This window comes from Crocodylus porosus, unplaced genomic scaffold, assembly GCF_001723895.1.
Source record: "Crocodylus porosus isolate Cpor-Errol unplaced genomic scaffold, CroPor_comp1, whole genome shotgun sequence".
Lineage (NCBI taxonomy): Eukaryota > Metazoa > Chordata > Crocodylia > Crocodylidae > Crocodylus > Crocodylus porosus.
This window is the reverse complement of record NW_017728927.1, coordinates 5778516-5784249: the sequence shown is the minus strand read 5'-3', so window position 1 is coordinate 5784249 and position 5734 is coordinate 5778516.

Here is a 5734-nt window from a genome sequence, read left to right as displayed (position 1 = left end):
ACTGAGGCAGCGTGCACACACAGCCATGTGAGTACGTGGTGCTGTTCTGCCCATTGCACAGACGGGGAACTGAGGCAGCGTGCACACACAGCCATGTGAGTACGTGGTGCTGTTCTGCCCATTGCACAGACGGGCAACTGAGACACGGAGCAGCCATGTGACTTCCTCCAAGTTGTGCAGGGCAGGGGCTTGGCCTGGGTCCTCCACGTCCCAGACAGGTCTCTAACTGGGATGCTCGATGCCAGGCGCTATCCCTGGCAGCCGACGGTCCCTGAGGAAGCACTGGGCTTTGCGACTGATGGCATGGCAGAGGTGTGCCGCCGTGTCGGCCCCCTCCCGAGGGCTATATCGCAGGCGATGAGCCCGTGCCGGGTGGGAGCCGCAGAGCCGTGCGGCTGGACTGAGCAGCAGCAAGCATACAGCCCCGGGGGTCGGGGAGGAGTGTCCAGTCTTCCTCCCTCCCTCTCCAGGGCGGGGGTGAGTGCAGCCCCCCAGCGCACTGTCTCTTCCTGTCAGGAAAATAAAAAGCTGTTTTCAACAAAAAAGTTAGAAATGGGGAAGCCGTTTTTGCTGGGAGGTGTTCAAAGCGAAGCCGGTTCAGCCTGTCTTTGCAGCGTCTGCAAGGTTGAAGCTCTTTTGCCAGGTACTCGTACTGACACGTGGCTTCTGCTCCCCCATCCCTGCCCTTCACAATGTTTTAAATTATTTTTTAAAGCGGTCCTGGGCATGGCTGTAAACTGCTGGAGAGCCCGGCAGCAACCCTTTTTCCTATGAAGGATTTCATCTGCTTTGGCATCGAGGTCTGGGCTTGCGGCTTCACAGCCGACGGGTATTTCAGGCCCCGCTCCTGTAATAAGCTCTGCACGGGCTCGGGGGTTCATGTCTATGGATCCCCTGTAGGATTGTGATGATTGTTGTAAGTCTTTTGTCCTTTCTTTGGGGTGAGAGGGATGCTTTGCCAGCTGTCTCAGTTTTAACTAGGCCAGCCTGTCTTGGATGGACCCCTAGCACCATGCTGGTAATGTTCATCCCATGCTGGTCTGAAGGAAAACTCTTACTGGAGGCGATGGGAGCTTTGCCCAGCTGTGAAGTGGGTGAGGATGGCAGTACTGTGCTCCTCCGTATTTATGTGGTGGCCTTGGAGGGACCAACGATTTGCAAACCGGTCCAAAGAGTAGAGTTTGCAACCTAAAATCAGGGCAGTTGCAGGCAAGGACAGAGCTGCAACATCCCAGCGGTCTGTCGCGATGCTTCGCTGCAGGGTCCTCAGCTCTTCCCGCCTTGTTTAGCCGGGGGGGTTGTACCAGTTTATAACGATACTGCACCGTGGGCTGTTTTCAGGACACTGAGCCGTTCGGCTAGATGCCAGCAGATGAGCATGAATGAAGAAGTGAGATTTGAACAGGGACTTGAAAGCTCAGGTGCGTGACAAGCAACTTTTGGTTCAGTGAATTATTGAACCTATCTCTGAGCTTGTGGCTGCAGCGAGCTGCATAATCCACCCAGACTAGGCAAGAGCAAGCAGGCTGCTCAAATCTCTAGTAACTTAACCCCAGGCCTGGAGAGAAGCTTTGAGCCGACTTACTTGCCGTTCCAGCTAAAAGCCATGCAAATCCTGTTGCTTTCCCCTTGGCTTTGCTTGGAGGCTCGGGCTTTGTTCAAAGGTGAAACGCAGGAGGGGATGTCTCTGCCGTCGCCTGCGCGGCTCCCCCGAGACGGCTCCTGATGCTGGGTTGGATACCAGCTGGGGTATCTCCCCCTTGCAGCAGGGGCATCCCCCGTGTCGGCCTGGTCCATGCATTTGCTGTTAACGCATTTGCTCATCCTGGTGCTGCACTGGAGCACCTCAGCAAGGATGTAGGAGCGTTAGGAAAGGTACCAAGATGGCTGGGGGCTGGAGCAGTTGCCAAAGCAGGAGAGCTGAAAGCGGCTACGGCTCTTCAGCTGGGAAAGGAGAAGGCGGAGGGGGTGTGGAGCAAGGGAACAAGGGACCTGTTTTTTGCCACGTCCCAGCACGCCCGGCCTCAGGGGCACCTGGGGAAATTGGCAGGAGAGAGGTTAAACCTAGCGAGCGTTTTCACACCGCGCAGTTCACTTGTGGAGATCATGACCCTGGGAGGCGGCAGAGGCGGAGAGCATCACCAGGGTCAAAAAGGGACCGGAGAAATTCATGGAAGATTGATCTATTAAGAGCTTTTCAACAGGACACTCCTGGATGGTTCATCTCGGAAGCAATGATGGGGGGTATCGAAGAGGGGGTGGCTCGCTCGAGATGGACCCTGCTCATCGCCTCCCTCTAAAGCATCCGCGCCTGTCGCTGGCGGCATAGGACCGCCCGTCTGACCCAGTCTGGCACGGCTCGTGTCCTTGTGATCCGTGCAATGACAAGCCCTCATGACATAGAAGAGCTGGGCGAGATGGCTCCATTGTGGAGACTGCAAAATTTGAAAGAGCAGTTGGGTGGGGGATCACCGTATACCCGCCATCGGCGACACTTTCCCAGCCCATGGGGTGGTGATCCTACCGCTGCAGTGGTGCGGTGAGTTTTAGAGACCCGTAGGGCCCGTGCTGTGGATCCCGGGCGCCTCTCTGCCCAGCTCCTCTGCAGCCCCGGCGTGTCGCAGTGCAGCCGTGGGGCGCAGAGCAATTCCTGCCCGGCGGTGAGAGCCGGGATGCCGGCACCCCAGGACTAACGGGGAGTTTCCCTTCCAGAAGGGGAGCAGGCAGGGACTGCAAGAGGCCATGTGAGCTGAGCCGCGGCCCAATGGCGGCCTGCAAAGGGAGCAGGTTTTGGCCGGTCACTCCCGGGTCAGGATAGCGGCCCTACATAGGGAGGAGCTTGCTCCTTTGTCCGACTGCCCTTACAGCTTGCGAGGATCGCCTGAGGCGCAGCTACTCCGCCGCGGCTTAAACCCGCTGCCTTGTGTCCTGCCTCTCGTGGCAAAGAGCCGTGCCCGGCTCACGCCGGAGCCCCTCGAGGGCATGCCTCGTGGTCTGTGCTTGCACCCGCTGAGCAGCCTGGGCTGCTGCCTCCTGTGGGGCAAAAGAGACCCTGGCTGCCGCCGTCTCCCTGCTGCGGAGCCCGGGTGCGGCAAGGGGGGGATGCCCTGGGTGATTTCCCTCCCTCTGCGCTCGCGTGGGTGCAGGGAGCGGAGTCGGGATGTTGGCTTGAGGCCTGCAGGGACCAGATGCTTTGGAGGAGATGTGCTGACAGGGTGGGAGGGGAGATGCCAGCGCAGCGGGAATCTTGTCAAGCCGCCCGACCACACAGCGGTCTGTCATCGGCGCTGGCTCGTGGGACTGCACCGCGATGGCAACACGGTTTGGAAAGGAAGAGCGGGACCGAGGAGAGCAACCTGTTTGCCTCTGAGCAGTCTGGCCAATGCTCATCCCATGCCGATCCTACAGAAGACTCTTGTTGGAGTCGATGGGAGCTTTGCCTGGACGTGAAGCGGGCGAGGATGGCAGTGTTGTGCCCCTCGGTATTTATGTGGTGGCGTCAGAGGGACCGATGCTTTGCAAACCGGTCCGAAGAGCAGAGTTTGCAACCTAAAATCAGGGTACTTGCCGGCGAGGGGCACTGGCGCCGCGTCTGTCAGGCCGTGCTCCGGGCGAGGGTGATTGCTTGGAGCGGAAACCTTCCTCCGGCTGCTTGACCCCGGGGGCACGGGGGCACTGCCGGCTCAGGGGCCTGGGCTGCGCAGCTTTCCAGGTCTCGGCCAGCCCTGACCTCCCGCTCGGGGCACTATGCGTTGCCATCGGAGAGCTCCTCGACGTCCTTGGTGCAGATGCAGAGAGCAGGCGTCCTGGTCTCCGGAGCAGCGCTGCCACGAGTCTCATCCGGATGAAGAGGCCGTGAGGCTGACACCCCGTCTCTGCCGTGAGCTAAGGCTTGACCAGGGCACGGGGGGAAGGAAGCAAGCTAGGGAAAAATAAGTGTTTGGGGTGGAAGAAGGCATGTGAACAGGAGGGGCTGGCCAAAAAAAGGACGATGGTGTGGGTTTAAATACACATATCCAGCACAGAATATAAGCACAAATCAAGGAGAAAGAGAGACGGGGGTTAGAACAGCACGCGTCTTCTTGCCGGACAGTCCCTGAAACTAGCCAAGAGGGCAAGTCTGTTAGTCCACCGAGTAGGAAAGAGCAGGCCCCCAGGAGCCAAGAGAAGGGTCTGTGGGGACGCTGCTACACCCCCGGATGACGGTCTCGGGATGAGGCCGAAAGGGCCACGGAGACGAGCCCAGTCAGGACAGGATGGAGGGTGGCACCGCACCAGTTCTGGACCTGTCCACTGATCATCATTTTCCAGCATTCATTCACTGATTTAAAATTAGAAATAGAAGTCAGTGGAGGCTTTTAAAAAAGCCAGTGAAAAGGCAAAACAGCGAAGATGGCAATTGCAGGAGGGGCAGGGCTGCCAGATGAGACATCCATCCGGCTCTTGCAAACCATGAAGAGGGGGGAGAGGCGAGAGGTCGCCGCATGGTCCAGTGCAAACACAAATCCTCCGGCCTCACTGGTCTTTGAGCCAGCCCCTGTAGCTGGACTGAGAGCCTTCGGCCCAGCAAGCTGCAAAAGGGCCCGTGCACGTCTGGCTGTCTCTGACTCCCCGGGTGGAAACGCAGACCTTGCAAAGAAAAGGAAACCTGTAAAAGCTACGCAGCAAATGGCAGAAAGATGTTCAGATCCAAGAACAGGAGACCAGTAGGTCATAAGCCTTCAGGCTTCACCGAGGCTCTTCATCTAGGTACGTCAACGTGCTTTACAACTGCAGGAGACACAGCCGGGGAGAGACATGACAGCGCTTTGGCTTCGCAGCAAAACGATGAAGTCGAGACAAGACTCCCCAGTGACGGACGCAGCAAGGAGGGGAACGGGTAGCCCGCGGAGGGCGAACGTGGCCGTATTTGTCGTGACGCCGGGCTGCCTTGCAAACCTCTCTGGACGCCTTCGCTTTCGGAAGGAGGCAACCGAGGCAGCCACCGTCTTCAGAGGAGACGTGGTTATGGCCGGGGAGACAGGCGGGCCAACGCCTGTGGGTGTCTATTGCCTTGTGCAATGCCGCCTTCCCTTCTGCGCCAACGTCTGCTCGCTGAAAAGGGGAGATCAATACCCAGGCTAAATCCGGAGGCTTCAATAGTCTTTTGGAGAAGTGCAAATCAATATGAATTTCTTAACAAGTTTAATTTGAATACCTAAAAGCACTCATCCTGCAGACGCGCTGACCTTTCCATCCTTTCAGCGGGGGGGGCCTGAGAAGAGTGGCTCTCACAGAAGACATCGAATCGGCAGACGGGCCCGTTAGGCTGGCTTTTCCCGTGAGCCTTGATGAACAGGCCGACAGCTCGCAATCGTCCCGCGGCCTGCTGGGCATCCTCCGGTGCCGCCCGTGCAACGAGCCGGGCCACGTCTGGGAACAGCAAGGCAACGCGAGGGGCCGGCAGCCCTGTGAGAGCTGCATCGTCGCGCCGGCAGCTGACGTGCACGGCGGAAGGGGAAGTTCCCCGGAGCGTTCGACAGCAGGACGCGCCGTTTCCCGTCCCGGTCCCACGGCACCCCCGCCGGGCAAACGAGACTTCCTGCTGGCTCTTCTGGCGTCCGGATTTGAGGGCAGGGCCGTGCTGCAGGACGCGGGGTCCTGCAGGTGCCAGGTGACGCCCTTCCACGGATGCGGTTCATCGTGCCGTCGTTGCCAATGGTGCAAAAAAGGACGGCCGCTTTTCAGTCTTGTT